Source organism: Macaca thibetana, chromosome 9 (genome assembly GCF_024542745.1).
Source record: "Macaca thibetana thibetana isolate TM-01 chromosome 9, ASM2454274v1, whole genome shotgun sequence".
NCBI classification, from domain to species: domain Eukaryota; kingdom Metazoa; phylum Chordata; class Mammalia; order Primates; family Cercopithecidae; genus Macaca; species Macaca thibetana.
The window spans coordinates 30918977-30941012 of NC_065586.1; the positions used below are offsets into that span (position 1 = coordinate 30918977).

The following is a 22036-nucleotide window of genomic DNA, read 5'->3' on the forward strand; positions in this document are numbered from 1 at the left end:
GGCCATACTAACAGAGGCTTAGGCTCTCAGGCTTCCTTGGGCACCAAGGCTAGCAGCACCCAGAGCTGGGTGTTCGGTTTGCCCTGAACTGCACTGACTCACTCCCAGAAGAACTGGGAGGAGCTGACCTCGTCGTGAGGCCCAGTTCTCATTCACCTGGTTATAGGCGCAGTGACTCAGCCCTGTGGTTTTCAGGCCTTCGCCAATGACGCACCTTGGTGGGCAGGAATCCATGGGCCCACCCGGGTCTCTGTCTTAGTTCATTTGTATTGCTATAAAGGAATACCCAAGGCTGGGCAATTTGTAAAGAAAAGAGGTTTATTTCACTTACAGTTCTTCTGGCTGTACAGAAAGCACGGCGCCGGCATCTGTATCTGAGGGCCTCAGGCTGCTTCCACTCATGGTGGAGGGTGAAGGGGAGATGAAAGGGACCTGGTGTGTAGTGATCCTGTGGCAAGAGACAGGAAGACAGAAAGGGAAGGAGATGCCAGGCTCTTTTAAACAACCACTTCTCATAGGAACTAAGAATAAGAATTCACTCACTCCTGCAAGAATGGCACCAAGCCATTCATGAGAGATTCACCCCCATGGCCCAAATGCCCCACAGCAGCCTCACCCCCAACACTGGGGATAAAATTTCAACATGAGACTTGGTGAAGACAACAAACCGTACCTAAACCACCACAGTCTCCATTCAAGGAGCACTGATATTGAAGCGGAGTCTACTCTTGACCCAACCACCCTTTCCATCAGATCCTCCGAAGGCCAAACTAACATTTAACTGGACAGTCCAGAAAGAGGAATTTCTTATCAGAAAGAGCTCTGCAAGAAGACAACCTGACTTCCCCTCTCCTTCTCTTTTTTACTACTTTCTTTGCTTGACTTAGCCAGGCAAGCTCTTACCCCAGTCTACTCTTCTTGATGGCACTGAAGGGAAGGACATAGAAAAGACTCACATCTAAGTTTTCTCATAAAAACTTCTTGAACATTTTGGTCAAAAGTACAGTGAGCACATGGTGTTGTATATAAATGTATCTAAACCATTGAAATGGCTGGGGATGTACAGTCACCAGTCACTTACTATGCTGTTAGGTGATTTCATCATTGTGCAAACATACCAGAGTGCACTTACGCAAACCTACATGGTAGAACTTCCTACACCCCTGGGCTACATGGTATAGTATTGTTCCCAGGCTGCAAACTTAACCCAGGGTCCCTAGGTTTTTGGGTATAGACTGTGAAAAGGTAACCACTAGTACCTGTTGCACCTTGAGTTCTTGTTGTTTCCAAAAGTTCTAGGAAGAAGCTCAGTCCTGGAAAAGCCCATTGGATCAAGAGGTGCCTGAGTTGGAGATGAACTTTGGTGAACTTCCCCTCATTACCATACTAAAATCCCTGCCCAGAGAGGAACTTATTTGTCATTTTGTATACATGTGACGTATGTAGAAGCATGATCAATGACTGCACACGGGCTATTAATATCTTGCTGCATCTCAACATACAGTAACTCAGCTCACCAGCCCAATAAAAGACCTGTTTTCAGCTTTGATTGGAGGAGGCACTCCTTTGGGAATTATCCCCTGTGTCCTCCTTATTTGTTGCCAGTAATAAAATCCCCTTCAGTCCCCATTGGTTAAGTCCCCATTGGTTGTGGTCATTGGACTGCCACCTGCCAGGTGATGGCACTCACCCGTTGTATGGGTAACAAAACTTATACAGTGTATCACGGTCTTGGATACTGCAGGCAATTGGAATGCAATGCTAAGCATTTGAATAACTAAACATAGAAAAGGTATAGTAGGACCTAAACATAGTAAAGGCTCACACCTGTAATCCCAGCACTTTGGGAGGCTGAGGCAGGCAGATTGCTTGAGCCCAAGAGTTTGAGATCAGCCTGGACGACATGGAGAAAAGCAGTCTCTACACAAAATACAAAAATTAGCTGGGAGTAATGGCCTGTGCCTGTAATCCCAGTTACCGAGGAGGCTAAAATGGGAGAATCCCTTGAGCCCAGGAGTTTGAGGCTGCAGTGAGTCATGATCACACCTCTGCTCCAGCCTGGACAATAGAGTGAGACCCTGTCTCAAAAAAATAATAAAATAAAATAAGATACAGTAAAAATATGGTATTATAGGTCAGGTGCGGTGACTCACGCCTGTAATCTCAGCACTTTGGGAGGCCAAGACAGGTGGATTTCTTGAGGCCAGGAGTTCAAGACCAGCCTGACCAACATGGTGAAACCCCATCTCTACTAAAAATACAAAAAATTAGCCAGGCATGGTGGCGGGCACCTGTAATCACAACTACTAGAGAGGCTGAGGCAGGAGAATCGCTTGAACCCAGGAGGCGAGGGTTGCAGTGAGCAGGGATCACACCACTGCACTCCAGCCTGGGCAACAAGAGTGAAACTCTTGTCTCAAAAAAAAATGGTATTATAATTTTATGGGATCAATGTCCTTCATATGTCTGTCATTAACTAGAATGTTGTTATGCAGTGCATGACTCTTCTTGGTCTCGACCACCTGGGACCTGGTTGAAGAGACTGGATACCAGCTAGTTCAGCCTTTAACTTGACAAAATCAGAAGAGTTGCCAGAAAGTCTAGAATCACCAATTGTATTTTAAATATTGTGCGTATAAATATAGTAAGCAGTATTTGGTTTTACTACCAGCATTTATTTCAGCATAATAAAAGTCATTTCTTCTTAAAAATAGACTGTCATATTTATATTTATAATCTGAGTTCAAGATTCTACATTTTACTAATTCCTTTACTATTTCGTCTTTTAAAAAAATCATCTAACATATGAAAAGAAAATGGAAAGAGTACTCACTTAACTGGAATCATGTTTGAAACAACTCTGAATATGTTTCCTAACATTTCCTGACTGATTGCCTGGGAAATAAATACACCCAAATGGTAGCATTATATTTATAATTCGAAGTCAGGAATATTACCCTTATTGTTCTGCCTCTGAAATGGAGTCCCAAGAAAGTGCATAAAATATCAAAATAGTATTTTCAATATCTGCCAAACCTGAACATTTGCATCTCAGCAAGCAAATGTGCAACTAGTGAGAAAACTGCCTCTTTGTCAAACGTAAATGTGGCAAATTCTAAGTCAACTCCTTTTCGACTAAATTGTCTCAGCATGAGAGCAGCGGGGAGAATGTTTGCTATAGGACACCGGCAAAAAAACAATCTTTATATTATTTTTTCCAGGAGGGTATTACATTACGTTTCAGAGAGAAATGATGAGCTATTCATGATGAAATGGCACATTTTCTTGCAGAATCACCTACTCCATTTAAATGTGTTCGATTCTTTAGAAGGTGTCCCTAATGTCCCACTGAGTCACAGTCTCCTCCCTGCCTCCTCTCCAAGTTCTTCCTCTCCAGCAGAGGAGATGTTAATGAATTCTGAAACATGACTCCTTGCTCTGGATGTCCACGTAGCCTGACCTCTCTAGACTGACTCTGACAGCACATACATGCTTTTCAAGAGACACAATTTTGTCTTGTCTGGAGAGCAATGTAATTAGAAAGCAATTTGGCCCACACACGCAGCTTCCATGGTCACTTGGCACAGCCTCAGCCTCCTTCTGGCGGGGCTGGTTTTGTTCTGCTTTGGCTGGCCTCCTAGATGTCTAGCGGCTCAGTGATCCTCGTCCTCGCTTGCTCGGAGCCCAGGCTTGGCCAGACTTAGAGAGTGTCAGGTGCTGTCTGCTGGGAAGCCGTGGGGGCTACACTGGAGCCCGGAGTCGGCCCCGTGTCCCACATGGCCTCCGGACATGTGCGGTGACGCCTTTGCACAAAAGAGACTCAGAGACCTGACATGAGCTGCCCAACCACTCTGTCTGACTGACTTCCTTGACTTTATTTGCTGAGCATCCAGAGTACAAAGAGAATCCGGTGGCACATCCAGCCCCCCAGATCTCCCTTACTACATTGCTCACAAATTTTTCCTCATCTCCCAGGCTCCAAATTGGCAGTGATCTTTAATTCGGCTCCCTCCATTTCTCTCTGCGTCCAACAAGTTGCCATATCCTACACATTTGGCCTTCTCATTTCTGCCCTCAATACTGTAATTCAGGCCTCTTATCCAACCATTGTAACAGCTTCCCAGCTGTTATTTCTACACGGAACTCCACTTCCTCCAATTTTATTATAGCATTTCCCGGTGGTCAGATTAGTTTTCCAAATATATAGCATTGGCAATGTTATAATATCATCCTCCTGCTCACAAATCTTCAGTGGTTTCTCATGGTCTATAGTTTATTTGTGCATTCTGGCCCACTGCCTGTTTTTATAAATAAAGTTTTATTGGAACATAGCCACATCCATTTGTTTATGTATTGCTTATGGCTGCATTTGTGCTATGATAGCTGAGTTGAGTCATTGTGACAGAGACTACATGGCTTTCCAAATACTATTTGGCCTTTTACAGAAAACATTTGCTGGCCTCTGCTCTAAACTATGGTTCTGATTTTCCTTTCTGGTTTTATTTCTTTTTTTCTTCCTCCTTTTTTATTTGAGACAGAGTCTCGCTCTGTCACCAGGCTGGGGTGCAGTGGCGCGATCTCAGCTCACTGCAACCTCCACCTCCCGGATTCAAGCAATTCTCCTGCCTCAGCCTCCCGAGTAGCTGGGACTACAGGCACGTGCCACCATGCCCGGCTAATTTTTTGTATTTTTAGTAGAGATGGGGTTTCACCATGTTAGCCAGGATGGTCTCGATCTCCTGACCTCATGATCCACCCGCATCGGCCTCCCAAAGTGTTTTTATTTCTTTATAGCCTGGGCTTTCATGCTGTCTTGCCTTGGCTTTCATTAATGCACTCTCTGCTTAGGGAAATACACCCCTCCAGGCCCATTTCAGGGGCACCCTCTGCATGGACGCTTTCCTAATTCCTGTTTCAATGTGACCTCCGCTCACTTTTTACTTTGCTACAGCATTTTGAGTGTTCTGGCTTTTACTACAAATATTAATCAGTATCCTATTGCTTCTCCTCTCACCCCAGTCTCTAAGCTCCCTACAGGCAGAAGTTATGTCTTATCCATCTTTAAATCTCCCCAGGGTTACCTGAGTATAGTTACTCAGTAGATATTTGGAGATTTTCTTGACTCGGAAACTAGGAGTCTTTTCTTCCAGTGGCTTCCAGAATAGATAATCAACATTCCCCTACTGGGGAGAAACAAGGTGGGAGAATGAATACAACCTCTGCCTCCCTAGGAAGGTTTTAAGAGTTTTATTTTGTGTTTCCTGTTTTGTTTTGTTCTTTTGCATAAGAGATTGAGGAAATACACAGCTAAGAGACTCCTTAAGAAAGGGATGGAGTCAGGACCAAGGAATGCACAAAGGATGGAGTATTTTGCCATAAAAAGTAACTGCAATACACTGAATGTTTGTGTCCTCCCAAAGTTCATATTTTTAAAAAATTAAATAACTGCTTTTATTGCAATATAATTTGATATTTTGATATGCATATATATTGGGAAATGATTACTATAGTCAAGTTAATTAACATATCCATTACCTCATATAATTAACCTTATTTTTGTAATGAGAACACTTAAGATTCACTGTCTTAGCAAATTTCAAGTATACAATGCAGCATTATTAGCTATAGTCACCATGACGTACATTAGATTTCTAGAAGCTAATTCATCCCAAATAACTGAAAGTTTATACCTTTTGACTGATGTCTCCATTTCTCCCAGCTCTCAGCCCCTAGAAACTATAGAGATCCATGTTTTTGCAAATGGCAGGATTTAGTTTCCTTCTTTCCTAAAGCTGAATAATATTCCTCTGTGTGTGTGTATCACACACACATGCATCTATCTACGTATTACCTATCTATCTATCTATCAATTTCTTTATCCATTCACCTGTTGACAGACACAGATTGTTTCCATATCTTGGTTAGTGTGAATAATGCTGCAATGAACATGGGAGTGTAGCTACTCTTCAATATACTGATTTTATTTTCTATAACTTTGTAATATACTTTGGAATAGAGAAGTGTGATGCCTCCAACTTCGTTCTTTTTTCTCAAGACTGCTTTGGCTATTCAGGATCTCTTATTGTTCCATACAAATTTTATGATTATATTTTCCATTTCTGTGAAAATTGCCGCCAGAATTTTGATAGGGATTGTGTTGAATCTCTGGATAACTTTGGGTTGTATGGACATTTTAACAATATTAATTCTTCCAGTCCACAAACACAGGATATCTTTCCATTTGTGTCTTCTTCAGTTCCTTTCATCAATATCTTATAGTTTTCTGTGTAATAGATCTTTCACCTCCTTGTTTAAATATATTTCTAAATACTTTATTACTTTTTATGCTACTATAAATGAGATTTTTATTGATTTCCTTTTCAGATAATTTGTTGCTGGTGTAAAGAAACACTACTGATTTCTGCATGTTGATTTTGTATCCTGCAACTTTACTGAATTCATTAGTTCTAACAGTTTTCTATAGAGTCTTTAGGGTTCTCTACATATATAATCATATCGTTTGCAAACAGAGATAACTTTACTTCTTTCTTTTTGATTTGGATGCCTTTTATTTCTTTTTCTTGTCTAATCACTCTGGTGAGAACTTTTAGTACTATGTTGAATAGAAGTCACAGGGTGGACATTCGTGTACCAGACCTTATGGGAAATGCTTTCAGATTTTCTTCAATGATTATGACATTTGCTGTGGGTTTTTCATAAATGACTTTTAATGTGTTGAGGTAAGTTCATTTTATACCTATTTTGTTGAGAGTTTTTAGCGTGAATGGATATTGAACTTTGTTAAGTGATTTGTGTGCATCTATTAGGATGATCATGTGATTTTATCTTTCATTCTGTTAATATAGTGTATCATGTTGATTGATTTGTATGTGTTGAACCAACCTTGTATCCCAGGGATAAATCCCACTTAGTCATGGTGTGTAATCTTTTTTATGTGCTGCTGGACTTTGTTTGCTAGTAATCTGGTTTGCTGGTATTGAGTGTTCTTGCTTTTTTATTTATATATCTAAAGATTTTATACTTTTTATATATCTAAAGAGGTATTTGTCTTTAGTTTTTATTTTTCTTCCTTGAAGTGTCTTTGTAGGACTTTGGTGTCAGGGTAATGCTGGATTCACAAAATGAATTTGAAAGTATTTTCTCTTCTATTTTTTGGAAGCGTTTAAGAAGGATTGATATTAATTATTATTTGAATGTTTGATAGAATTAATCAGTAAAGCCATCATGTCCTGAGCTTTTCTTTGTTAGAAGGTTTTTGATTACTGATTTAATTTTCTTATCTCTTATTGGTCTCTTCAGGCTTTCTATTTCTTCTTAAGTCTTAATAGGTTATATATGTCTTGCAGTGCATCCATTTCTACTAGCCTATCCAATTGGTTGGTGTGCAATTGCTCATAAAAGTCCCTTATGATCCTTTTCATTTCTCAGGCATCCATTGTAATATTTTCTCTTTCACTTCTGATTTTGTCTAGCTAAGGGTTTGCTAATTTTGTTTCTTTTTTTCAAAAAATCAATTCATCTTTGATGATTTTTCTGTTCTTTCTTTTAATTCTCTATTTGATTTATTCCCACTCTAATCTTTATTATTTCTAGCTAACTTTGGGCAAAGTTTGTTCTTCCTTTTCTAATTACTTGAGCTATAAAATTTGGTTATTTGAGGTGTTCTTTTTGTAATGGAAACAAGCATTTATTGCTATAAACTTCCCTCTTAGTAGTCTTGTTGCTGCATCTCATAAGTTTTGATGTGTTGCATTTGCATTTCTGTTTGTTTTGAGGTATTTAAAAAATTCTTGTTTGATTTCTTGACTCAATGATTATCAAGGAAATGCCATTTGGCTTCCATATATTTGTGAGTTTTCCTGCTTTCTCGCTGTTATTGATTTCTATTTCATTCCCTTGTGGTCTTAAAGATACTTGGAATGATTTCAGTCTTAAATGTGTTAAGACTTGTTTTGGGACCTACTTGTGATCCATCCTGGAAAATGTTCCATATATGTTTGAGGAGAATGTGTATTCTTCTGCTGTTGGGTAGAAAGTTCTAAATATGTCTGTTAGGTCCATTTAGTCTAGAGTGTTATTCAGTCAGCTATTTCTTTATTGATTTTCTGTCTGGATGTTCTGTCCGTTATTGAAAATGAGGCAGTGAATTCTCCTACCACTATTTTACTGCTGTCAATTTCTTCCTTCAGATCCATCAATATTTGCTTTATATATTTAGGTGCTCTGGTGTTGGGTGTATATATTTTCATAATTGTTAGATCACTTGACCGTTTTATCATTTTGCAATGACATTTTTTTGTCTTTGGAGAGTTTTTAACTCAAAGTCTATTTTGTCTGATGCAAGCATAGCTAGCCCTGTTTTCTTTTGGTTATTATTTGCATAGAATAATTTTTCCTTCCCTTCACTTTCAACCTATGTGTGTTTTTGAATCTAAAGTGAGTCTTCTATGGAAGAAAATTGATGGATCTTCTTTTTTAAATGCATTCGGCCACTCTAAGCCTTTTGATTAGGGAGGTTAATCCATTTATATTTAAAGTAATTATTAATAGGTAGGACTTACTCACTGCCATTTTGTTAATAGTTTTCATCTATTTTGTTATTGTTTTGTTTCTCTCTTTCTTGCTGTCTTTCTTTGGTATTTGATAGTTTTTGGTAATGATTTGTTTTGATTCCTTTCTTTTTATCTTTTGAGTATCTATTATGGACTTTTTCCTTGTGGTTACCATAGGGTTTGCATAAAATATCTTATGGTTATAATAATCGTATTTTAAGTTGATAGCTTGACTTCAATTGCATTAAAAACTACACTTTTACTCCCCTCCTCTCACACTTTGTTTTCTTGTAGTCAGAGTTTACTTCTTTTTATATTGGGTAGCCATTGACAAACTTTTGTGATTCTGGTTATTCTTTTTTTTTTTTTTTTTTTTTTTTTTTTTAAGACAGCGTCTCGCTCTGTTACCAGGCTGGAGTGCAGTGGCATGATTTTGGCTCACTGCAACCTCCGACTCCCTGGTTCAAGTGATTCTCCTGCCTCAGCCTCTCAAGTAACTGGGATTACAGGCACGTGCCACCACGACCAGCTAATTTGTGTGTGTGTGTATGTGTGTGTGTTTTAAGTAGAGATGGGTTTCAGCATGTTAGCTAGGATGATCTTGATCTCCTGACCTCATGATCCACCCACCTCAGCCTCCCAAAGTGCTGGGATTACAGGCGTGAGCCACCACTCCCAGTTGATTCTAGTTATTCTTAAAATATTTTTTAACTTTTATATTAGGGTTAAAATAAATTTATGCACTGCTATTACAGTATTACGTTATTGTATATTTGACTCTATATTTATCTTCATTTATAAGATTTATGTTTTCATATGCTTTTACACTGCTATTTAGCATAATTTCATTTCAACAAAGAACTCCCTTAAGTATTTCTTGTAAGGCAGGTCCAGTGATAATGAACTTCCTCAGTTTTTGTTAGTCTGGGGAAGTGTATTAGTCAGGGTTCTCTTAGAGGGACAGAACTAATAAGATATATATATAAAATATATATAATGTATTTATAATATGATATATTATATATTATAAATATATAATATAAAAATATATTTATATTTTGAGTGGCAGCTCAAATGAGTGGCAGCTCTGACTCTGTCAAGGGAGGGTCAGCACACGGTGGCTCCAGCTCCAGGAGATACAGTGGCTCTGGCTCCAGGCAGTGCTGGCAGCTAGAATCTGCATCAAAATATAAATATATAATAAATATAAATATATAATATATAAATATATTTGTAATAGGATATATATACACACATATATATACAAAGGGGAGTTTATTAAGTATTAAGTTACACAATCACAAGGTCCCACAATAGGCTGTCTACAAGCTGATGAGCAAAGAGAGCCAGATCAAGTCCCAAAACTGAAGAACTTGGAGTCTAATGTTCGAGGGCAGATAGCATCCAGCATGGGAGAAAGATGTAAGCTGAGAGGCTGGGCCCGTCTCACCTCTTCACGTTTTTCTGCCTGCTTTATATTCACTGGAAGCTGATTAGATTGTGCCTACCAGATTAAGGGTGGATCTGTCTTCCCAAGCCCACTGACTCAAATGTTCATCTCTTTTGGCAACATCCACACAGACACACCCAGTATCAATACTTTGTATTCTTCAGTCCAATTAAGTTGACACTCAGTATTAACCATCACAGGAATAATTTATCTTTCCTTCATTCACAGAAGATAATTTTGCCAGGTGTAGAATTCTTGGCTGACAGTTTTTTTTTTTTTTTCTTTCAGAACTTTAACTTTATATCATCCCACTCTCTCCTGGCTTGAAAAGTTTCTGATTAGGAATCTACTGGTAGCCTTATCGAGGTTCTCTTACATGTGATAAGCCACTTTTCTGTTGCTGCTTGCAAAATTCTCTCCTTGTCTTTGACTTTGATAATTTGATTATAATGTGCTTTATTATATGATGCACTTATAGTTGTATATCTTAAAATGAGGTCCTCTTTTGGTTTATCCTATTTGGGAACTTTTGAGTTTTATGAATCTGGATGTTGATTTCCCTCTCAAGATTTTGGAAGTTTTCAGCCATTATTTCTTTATGTAAGTTTTGTGCCTCTTGTTTTCTCTCTCCTCTTCTGAAAATTGAGTGACTATATTGGTTCTCTTGGTGGTGTCCCTTAAATTCCATAAGATTTGTTCATTCTTGTTCATTCTTTTCTCCCTTGTCTGTACAATCTCAAATGATCTGTACTCAAGTCCACTTATTCTTTCTTTTCCTTGACTGAGTCTACTGGTGAACCTCTCCATTTTACATTTCATTGTATTTTTTAGCATCAGAATTTCTGGCTCTTTTTTTATTTCTATCTTTTTGTTGAAATTTTCACTTTATTGATGCATTCTTTTCTGATTTAGTTGAGTTCTGATTTAGAGATCTGTGTTTAGAGATCTGAGCTTCTTTAAACCAATTATTTTGAATTCTTTGTCTGGCGATACATAGATCTCTCTTTCTTTGGGATTGGTTACTGGAAAGTTATTGTATTATTTTGGTGGTGTCATGTTTCCCTGTGTGTGTGTGTGTGTGTGTGTGTGTTTCTTATAGCTTTTATGTTGTTGTCTTTGCATTTAAAGAGGCAGTCACCCATTCCAAACTTGAGGGACTGGCCTAGGTAAAGAAAGAGCTCCTTCTATGGGAAGGCACAAGGGCACCAACTGGGTAAGATGTGCAGTGGTGGCCGGGCACGGTGGCTCACGCCTGTAATCCCAGCACTTTGGGAGGCTGAGACAGGCGGATCACAAGGTCAGGAGATCAAGACCATCCTGGCTAACATGGTGAAACTCCGTCTCTACTAAAAATACAAAAAATAGCTGGGCGTGGTAGCGGGTGCCTGTAGTCCCAACTACTCAGGAGGCTGAGGCAGGAGAACAGTGTGAACCCAGGAGGCAGAGCTTGCAGTGAGCAGAGATCATGCCACTGAACTCCAGCCTGGGCAACAGAGCGAGACTCTGTCTCAAAAAAAAAAAAAAATGTGCAGTGGCTTCTGATCTGGGTCTGCTGGTTCCAGGAGTGCAGCCAGGGCTTGAGTCTGTTGGACATATGGGCATACACTCAGATACCTGGTCCATTAGATGTGGTGTGCATGCACTGTGGCAACAGTGAGCATGCAGGAGCCCAGGCTAATGGGCAGTGGGTACAGTTTCAGGGGCACCTGGTCCCATGGCTGTGAGTGTGCAGCTGAAGTAGTTACCTGTTCCCATGTACATATGGATGCATATTCAGTGGCACCAGCAGGCACTGGGATTGCTGTGCAGGCCTGTGCTATGCAGCTGCTGCCTGGTTCCCAGGTCTAGGCACACATGGACTTACCAGGGTTAGGGTTGGGGATGAGTGGCAGCTCTCCCTCTGTCAAGGGAGGGTCAGCACATGGTGGCTCCAGCTCTAGGGGATACAGTGGCTCTGGCTCCAGGCAGTGCCAGCAGCTGGAATCTGCATCAAAAACGATCACTGGAGTCATTTGTAGCTAGGGCTGTTGGGATCCTCAGTGGCAAAATTGTTGAGGTTCCCTACTCTCACTCTCTTCCCATAAGGGGAGTTCATGGACAAAAGGATTCTTTCTGGCCCTGTGCCAGCCTGGAGGATGGAGCGATGCGGGCAGAATATTTTCTACCCCTTTCAATGCATCCTTCCATAGTCTCTGAACTCCTCTGCGTCACTTTAGGATTCTAGGATTCATACCCTAAATATACTGTGGGATTCTCCCCAAGCTATCCTCATCCATGCAAAGTTGACTTTATTCTTGTTTTTGTGTGCAGGTGAGGTCTGGGATCTTCTATTCTGCCATCTTACAGACATTACTCCCCAAATTTATATGTTGAGTCCCTAGTGTCCAGTGTGATGGTATTAGAAAGTGGGGCCATTGGGAGGTAATTAGGTCATGAGGGTGGTGCCCTTAGGAGTGGGATTTGTGCCCTTTTAAGATGGCCCCTGAAAAAGCGTTCTGACTCTCTATCATGTGAAGATAAAATGAGATGTCAGCAGTTTGCAACCTGGAAGAGGACCTTCACTAGAACCTGGCCATGCTAGCACCCTGATGTCAGACTTCCAGCCTCTATAAATTTCTCTTGTTTAAAAGCCCCCGCTCCCCAGCTCCCTGCAGTATGTGATACTTTGTTATAGCAACCTGAACTGACTAAGACAGTAGTATTCACTAGTTCCAGGGATTGGGACCTAGATATCTTTGGGGGCCATTTAGCCTCCCGCAGGAGCTATACAAGAAAAACAAGCAGCAGTAACTCACATGGGAATGGAATGCTGCTGTGAGGGGAAGAGGCTATGGAAGCAGGAGACACTGTGGCTGGTTAAATGTGGAGCGAAGGGATGAGGGAGGAAGAAAATTATTGAAAGGTTCCATGGTACAGGGCAATGTTCTTAGAATAAGGACTCTGAATGCCAGAGAAGCACAGAAAAAAAATGTGGGTTTGCATGAATGTGACTCATTGGTGACAAAACATGATGTAGGCAGGCAGATCCAGACTTTGTAAGGACTGTAGCTTAGATTACCTTGAGAACGTCGTTAAGAACAATAGTCCAAAGTTAATATACAAAATTGAGTAGGAATGTGAATTTTTTAAAGAATGCGAACAGAAAAATCACAATAAATCAAAAATTGTGCAGCCTGGGCAACATGGGGAAATGTTGTCTCTACAAAAACACATATAAATACAAAAAAAATTGACTGGGCATGGTGGCACAGCCTGTAGTTGCAGCTACTCAGGAGGCTGAGGTAGGAGGATTGCTTGATCCAGGAAGGCAGAGGTTGCAGTGAGCCAATATTGTACCACTGCACTCCAGCCTGGGCGACAGAGTGAGATCCCATCTCAGAAAAAAAAAAAAAAAAAAAGAAATCATAAATTGTGTAAAGCTGACAAATACCACAAACATATATGCTCTAAAAAATACCATTCTTTTATTAACTGATGCCACTTTATGATGCTGTCATTCTAATTTCATGTCTGTATACTTTTTGAACACCGTTTTGTAAAACAATTTTATAGTATTTTCTACAGCAGGAAGAGATGGCTAATTCAGTCATGTCCTCTAGCATGATGGATCAAAATGTGGTTTCGTAATTGATAGTTTAGAGAGGTTTCTTTCATCTGTGCAACTACTATTGGCAATACCATAATACCACATACATTTTTAGGATAGTTGTCAAATTTGAAAAAAATCCTCTTTCAAGTCTCTTTCATATATGGACTATTCAAACTGTATTTTCTCCCTACTTACAGCACCATGATACGAAAACTAAAACTAGCCCTGAAACTACAGGAATTTTGGTCATTTCATTTTGTGCAATTCTCATTAAAAAAGAACAAAATGCATAATGCACTTATCACTGTATATGCTTCATTATCAAGTATAAATCCTGACAGGAGAGACTTTCCGTTTGGGTTCAGCAATTAGGAAAAGAAAATTTTTTGCTGACAGTTTTATATATCTGATGTTTGAAATAATTTACCTGTCTATGGCTCTGTACATTTCAAACCTTATTTATCCTGCTAGATAGTGTAGGACTCATTTATATCTCCTTCATGTCATGATGCTGGTGATGGTAGGAGTATTCCCTGCAGTATTCTCATACTGGGATGACTAGTAGTAACTTAGCTGTACTCAGAAGAAACCACCATCTACATATATAAGCCCCTAAACCAAAATGAAATATATCCCCAGTTGAACTTCCCCTTAACCAGATGCCCAAAATGTCCATGAGCTCTTTAAAGCCATCCAAAACAAGGGGAACTGTGATAGTAGAAAGAGGCAGTTGCCTTGACAGACTTTAGTTAAAATATCTTACTTTTGAAGAAAAAAAAAAAAATGACCACATTGTGCGGGTCCTTCTCAGGGCCTTGGAAGGAGCCAGGGTAAGTGAGGGGAGCCAGGGTAAATGAAGAGGAGCCAGGGTAAGCTCAAGGTTCATTAGCTACTTGGTCAATTGACCCCTGTATCTAGGAGTCACTCAGATGTGAACCCTTTAATGAGACTGCTCAGGAGAGACAGCTGAGGGAATAGAGAGACATGCTCTGGGCTAATGAGGTTTCCAGATCCAGAGGGTACTCTTATCACTCAGTCTTTGCTATTGCATAGCAAATGCCCTCTTCTACATTTTTAATTTCACCTGTTTTTTAAAAAAAATCTTGCAGGTTTGGCCAGGTGCCGTGGCTCACACCTGTAATCCCAGCACTTTGGGAGGCCAAGGTGGGCGGATCACCTGAGGTCGGGAGTTCGAGACCAGCCTGGCCAACATGGTGAAACCCCGTTTCTACTAAAAAAATACAAAAAATTAGCCGGGCATGGTGGCGGATGCCTCTAGTCCCAGCTACTAGGGAGGCTGAGGCAGGAGAATCGCTTGAACTCGGGAGGTGGAGGTTGAAGTGAGCCAAGATCATGCCACTGCACTCCAGCCTGGGCAACAAGAGCAAAACTCTGTCTCAAAAATAAATAAATAAAAATTAAAAAAATAAAGGAAGAAACAAAGAAAAAAAAATCCTGCAGGTTTGCAATCGGAAACAGTTTGGTAGTTTCTCGAAAAGCTAAACAGAGAATTACTGTATGGTCTGGCAATTTCACTCTTACGTATGTATACCCAAAGGAATTCAGAGCAGAGACTCAAACAGATACTTGTAAGTCAATATTCATAGCTGTGTTATTCAGCATAGCCATGTGTCCATCAACAGATGAGCAGATGAATAAACTCTGGTATATGCATGCCAAGGAATATTATTCAGTCATAAACAGAAAAGAGTTCTAAAACATGATACAATATGGGTGAACATTAAAAATATTACACTAAGTAAAATAAGCCACATAGAAGAGGACAAATAGTTTATTATTCTACTCACATGGAATATCCAGAATATGCAAATTTATAGAGATAAAAGGTAGATTAGAGGTTACCAGGAGCTAGGGAAAGGGAGGGGGGGTGAGGAACTATTATATCCAAGTTTCTATCTGAGATGATGAAAGAGCTTTGGACATAAATACTGGCAATGGTTGTAGAGCATTGTGAATATAATTCATGCCACTGAATTGTACACTTAAAAATTATTAAAATGGTAAGTTCATATTCTGTATATTTTACCACACTCAAATAAAAGAAAAAAAGAGCAAGGTAAGATTTGAGCATCAGAAATGAATTTGTCCAGATCAGGTTATTCATGCATAAAAAATATTTACCTAAAATGATCATAACAGCTGAGGGGTAGTTGCACATGCCTGCAATCTCAGCTACTCAGGAGACTGAGATGGGAGGATTGCCTGAGTCCAGGATTTCAAGATCAGCCTGGGTAACACAGTGAGAACCCATCTGTAAATTTAAAAATAGATATAAAGTGATCACAATCTCTTGAATAAGAATTCTATAGATCTTACTTCACACCAACCACATGTATATCCAAAAAAATCTCGCAGATTACTGAGCCAATGAAAATGAGTATTAGGCCGGGCACAGTGGCTCATGCCTGTAATTCCAGCACTTTGGGAGGCCAAGGCGGGCTAATCACCTGAGGTCAGGAGTTCGAGACCAGTCTGATCACCATGGAGAAACCCCATCTCTACTTAAAAAAAATATAAAATTAGCTGGGCTTGGTGGTGCATGCCCTTCGGAGACTTGAACCTGGGAGGCAGAGGTTGCGGTGAGCCAAGATCGTGCCTTTGTACTCCAGCCTGGGCAACAAGAGCGAAAACACTGTCTCAAAAAAAAAAAAAAAAAAAAAAAAAAAGAAAGAAAGAAAGAAAATGAGTATTCATCTGGCATACATTCGCCAAACCTCCCTACACTTGTCAGCAATCTATTATGGGTGGATTACACGGCAGTGAACATGTAGTTTGGAGAGATGGTGTGGGTTGTATTTACCACTGTTTGCCTTCTAAAAAAGAACAAACTTACTTGATGGTGATTCAGCTGGCCTAATTTCCTTCAGACCCTGAAGTGCCTAAGGTCTGCTTAATGTGCCTCAATGTCTATCTGTTTAGACACCGACAACCAGCTGGAAAAGCAGGGAGGCTCCAGCCCCTCATACCGAGGCCCAGGCAAGCTTGCAGTTTCACCCTGAGCATGAAAGCGTTGGTAAGGAGAATCCTTAAGTGGATGGAAGATACGTGTGCTACCAGGACATTTTGAGTCATCTCTCTAAATGTATAATCATTTGTAATTCCTGCCTCCCATTCCTCCTTTCCCCCAGATTCTCCTTTCTCCCAGTTACCTCTCAGTTCCTTTATCTAAGACTCAGCAGTGTCCAAGGGGGAGAATATAGTCATGGGTTCTGTATTAGTCTATTTTCACACTGCTATAAAGACATACCCAAGAGTGGGTAATTTATAAAGAAAAGAGGTTTAATTGACTCACAGTTCCACATGGCTCGGGGTGGGGGGCCTCAGGAAACTTACAGTCATGGCAGAAGGGGGAACAAAGACCTTCTTCACATGGTGGCAGGAAAGAGAGAGCTAGCAGGAGCAGGGAAAATTGCCTTATAACACCAGCAGATCTCGTGAGAATGCACTCACTGTCACAAGAACAGCATGGGGGAAACCATCCCCTTACTCCAATGCTTCCCACCAGGTCACTCCCTAAACACCTGCAGATTACAATTCAAGATGAGATTTGTGTGGGGACACAAAGCCTAACCATATCAGGTTCTTAATTTCTGTTTCTGGTTGGGTCAGTAAAGCCCCTTCCTCATCCCTCTTTTCCACTCATCACTAGAGACAGAAACAAAACCGTGGATTCAGGCTGCTAAAAGCCTAAAACAAAACAGAACAGAACAATAACAACAAAATAAGGTGAGTTGGACAAGCTTGGTAGAGACTATATTGGGTAAGGTGAATTAAATACTGTTTGATTCTGAAACAAATTCCAGAATGGCTTAGCACAATAAAAGTCTTATTTTCATTCAAGCAAAATCTGATATGCTTGTTCCTATTGGGCAGCTGGCTTTCCATGTAGTCATTCAGGCATCTGCACTCCTTCCATCTTGTGGCTCCACCATCTTATAGGGCTTCCAGGTTTTCTGCTAGATTCTGTGTATGTGACCAGTAAGCAGGAGAGACAGGTGGTGGAAAACAGCTGAGGTTGTTTCTGGGAGCCAGGCCTGGAAGGGATGCACAACACTTTTGCTTACATCTCATTGGCTGGGACCCAGTCCCATGACCCCCACTTAGCTGCAAAGGAGTCTTGGAAATAGGTTCTGGTGAGTGTATAACAGTGTCTCTGCACAGGGACTTTAAAAGTCATGTGACCAAATGCCTTTTCCCACCTTCTGTGCTATTTTATCCTCACTCCACCATCATAAAACAGGAATAGTCTTGCCTTACAAGAGGAGGAAATGGAATCACAGAAACCTCGAATGCAGGACTGAAGCCTGGATAAGGAAGCCTGGGATGTCTTGACTCTGTGTGCCCCTCCACCTTCCTGGCTGGGTGCCTGTGGTGTCTTCTTTCGTGACCTGCTCTGAGTTTCAGGGCAGGCTAGGACAACCTCCTCCCAGAGGGAGATCAGCTTGGAACATCTGGGATCCATATGCTGCTGGTTTCCTTAATAGCTCTGAGTGCAATGCAAGGTATTGGTCTTAAGCCCTGAAATCCTGCCTGGTCTGCTTTTCGTCTCTCTGAGAGATCTCCTCTCCGCTATTGCACTATTTGAAGGTGGATTTCAATGGACACCGCCTTCTATAACAGCTGACAGGGAATTCTCAGTGGAGGCCAGTTGATTTTGGAGCAATTCCTGCTGTCAGTCCTGCAAAGTCCAAGTTTCCTGACCTATGGGGCATGATGACAAACCCATCTGCTTTTGCAGTTAGTCATTTGAGGGGCTTAATTGTAAAACGTTTGTCTAACATGAAGCTGAGATGGTGCACAGAAAAGGATACATTTATTTGACCGGTCATCCCACTCCCTGCCCTCTTGCAAGTCTGCTCCAGGACCAAGCAATGCAGGTTGTCAGGATATCCAGGACACGTTCAGCAAGAAAAGCCTTTTGCCCTCTCTCTGTGTAGATCTCCATCCAGACATCTGTCTTGGCATTTTATTTTTCATGAAAGTGATCTTAGAGATGAAGTTGGCCTCCACCATGTGATCATAATTCATAAAGTGAAGAGCCATATTAAGAATTGGGGAGATTAATAAATGGTCAATTCATAATGGATTTCTATGGGAAACCAAAGTGTATGGTGTGCAACTTTAACTTTCTGAGGTTGCAACCAAGAACTGCATGACTATGAATGTTCTTCCCAAGGCATCCTTTAGTCGCACATAGTCCTGACCTAGATGGACTGTGTGCTGACTCCCAGAAAGATTCTTTATGTTTTCACATAGTTCTATTGCTAAAGTTGCCTTACAAATAACTGTGAGAAAGTAAATGTTACATCAACACAGCATACAAAAGCAACAAGGCTGAAAAATACAATTGCTTTAAAGTTAGGGAATGTAGCTTTCAAATGTTCAATGAAAGGGATAAGATCTGTATTCCTGTTTTCTCTTTCACTATTTCTGAACATATGTGCATTCAGATTTGCTTTCCCTGTACCACAATGAAGAAGGAAGGGAGGTGCTTTTAGGGGGATGCTTTCAAATGTGCACATCTGACCAAAAGTGGGGTTTATCTCCTTACATAGCCAGACATCCTGGAGGTAGGGTGGTGCCAAGGTTGGTTGATTCAGTGGTGCAAAGACATGATTTTTTTACTCTGCAGTCCTCAGGCATTCCCCCATCATAGCCACAAGATAGCTGCTGCAGCTCCAGACATCACATCCTCACACAACTATTGCTAAAAGCTGCAATGTGTTTTCTCCTCTTATGAGAGAGAAAGATCTTTGTTAGAATCTCCTAGTAGACTTCCACTTGTATCTCACTGGCCTGAACAAGGTCAATTCTTATCCCTCATACAATCATTGACCAAGGGGAATGAAATTATCATAACTGTTTAGACGAGTGGTTTTCAAACTTCAGCACAAATTGGAATCTACTTCTGGGGTAGATTGCTAAAATATAGATTGCAATGCTCCACCACCAGGGTTTCTGATTCAGTAGATTCTAGTAAGTTGTCCGGTATTCTGCTGTGGCTAGTCTGGGAATTATTCTTTGGGAACCACTGGTTTAGATTGATTTGATTCATTTTCTAGTGCTGGGGAAAAGTCACCTTTATTGAAATCTGCTCTGAAAGCAGAGTCAAGGTTGGGGGAACTAGGAAAAAGCATTAGAATAAATGAGTTAGTGAGAGAAAGCTTATTAGGTAGGCACCCAGATTCATCTACAATATATATTTTTAAATTTTTTCCTCCAATTTTTTTGCCTTCTTTTCAAGACCACTGCAGATTTGATGGTTTTCATGAAATATTTTCATTAATTTGATTCCTACAGCAAGTCCTTTTCCTTCGGGACTAACATAAATCCTAAATCCATCACTGTGTACTGCACACACTAAATTATGTAGAGCTTAAATTATTTCTCTCTGTATCTATTACCTTTTGCCCTTCTCTGTAAAATGTTATCAGTCTTAGTGTTTGTTCAGTCAGCCAGCTTTATTAGATCCATCTTAGGTTTCTCACCATCCTCCTTAGCTCTTCCCAACCTAAACACTTCTGTGTCATCAGCAAATTTTTCCACATGGCCATTCACTGCATCCTCTAAGTCATTAGCAAGTATATTGCGCTAAATCACTGGAACTGCTAACTTGAACTTCGTGTATTAGCAGCATCTGAAACAAGTATACCAAGACTGGCAGTACACTTAGATCAGAGATTCAGTTTCTTGGTTGAAAAATAAAATATGTATAACTCATATTTGATTCCATTCTTTCCTGTGCAGAGTTTGCAGTAGATTCATTGTGCTTGTGTTATTGTGACTGTAGTGTTGTATGTAAGAAATCTTTGCCTAACCCAAGGCCAGAACAATTTTCTCCTGTGTATTCTCCTAGAAATTTTCTAGTTTTTGTTTTTATGTTTAGATCTCTGATCCATTTTGGTTTAATTTTTGTATACAGTGCAAGAATTGAACCAGAATTAATTCTTTTGCCTACGGATATCTTATTTTTCTATCTCCACTAGGTCAAAACATTATACTTTCTTCCTTGAATGGTCTTCATACTTGCATGGGTGTATTTCTGGATTCTCTCCTTTTTCCTCTGTTGATCTTGTTGTCAAGACTGTCTTGACACCAGTATTGTACTTATTTTAATTACTCTGTTCTTAATTACTCTACTCTGTTCCGCTAATCTATTTATCTCTCTTGATGCACTACTATAGTATCTTAATTACTGTAATTTTATAATAAATATTAAAGTAAGATAATGTAAAATATTTCTTCCCTTTTTTTTTCCAAGTTGTTTTGGTTTTCCTAGTTCGTTTACATTTTCAAATGAATTTTAGAATCAGCTTGTCAGCTTCAACAAAAAATTTCCACAAAATGGATTTTTTATTGTGAATTTATGTTTCTATAGATTAATTTGGGGGAAATTTGACATGTCAGCTAGACTGGGCATCTGACACATCAAACTGGTAAATCTATTTATTTAGATGTTTCACTTCTCTCAGCATTGTTTTGTATTTTTAAGTGTAAAGGTCTTCTACATATTTTATCAGATTTATCTCTATTTCACATTTTTATGCTATTGTAAATGAAATGTTTAAAAATTTAATTGGTAGTATACAGAAATAACTGATTTTTGTATAATAATTTTATATCCGGTGATATGTCTAAAGCTGTTCATTAGTTTGAGTAACTTTTTATAGCTTCCATAAGAGGTTTTACATAGTGTCATCAGGAAATAAAGACAGATTTACTTCTTTTTCTATCTGAATGCCCTTATTTCTTTTTCTTGCTTCATTTATATAGTTAGAACCTCCAATAAAATACTGAAGAGAAGTAGTGAGAGTGAACATCCTTGTCTTGTTCCTGATCTTCAAGGGAAAGTATTTGTTCCTTCACTATAAATGTTAGCTATAGGCTTTTCATCGATAACCTTTTTCAGTTGAAGGCATTCTCTCTGATTCCCAGTTTGCTGGGACTAGGAACTCCAGTTATACATATATTAGGCCACTAAAGATGCACTACAACTCATGGATGCTGGTGGGGGGTGGTATTTTGGTTTTTGTTTGTTTGTTTTTTAGTGTTTTCCCTCTCTATTTGCTTTTGCTTTGTTCCTATTGCTGTGTCTTTGCTAATCTTTTCCTGCATAATGTCTCATCTGTTTTAATTCCATTCAGTGCATTAAAAAAAACTCAGATATTGTAATCCTCATAGAATTTCACTTTTTTGTGTTCTATGTTCCATGTCTGTACTTATCACACATGATCTTTCCTCCAATTTCTTGAACATAGCGAAACAGATGATGGTTTAAATGCCTTTGTCTACTAATTCTGTTACCAATGTCACTTGTGGATCAGTTTCACTTGGTTGATTTCTTCTTCTGACTGTGGGTTGTATTTTCCTCTTTCTCTGCATGCCTAGTAATATTGATTGCAT

The 22036-nt window shown here is 39.8% G+C and overlaps 1 long non-coding RNA gene across 1 annotated transcript in view; it reads right to left on the minus strand.

Moving 5' to 3' along the window:
* Positions 1-434: 434 nt before the first annotated feature.
* LOC126963363 (uncharacterized) overlaps positions 435-22036 on the minus strand; it is a 162259-nt gene continuing 140657 nt past the window's right edge. Inside the window, exons 2-3 of the long non-coding RNA XR_007729041.1 lie at positions 15755-15884; positions 435-448 (exon numbers count right to left, since the gene is read on the minus strand). This is a non-coding gene — a long non-coding RNA (uncharacterized LOC126963363). The remainder of the gene's footprint in view (positions 449-15754; positions 15885-22036) is intronic.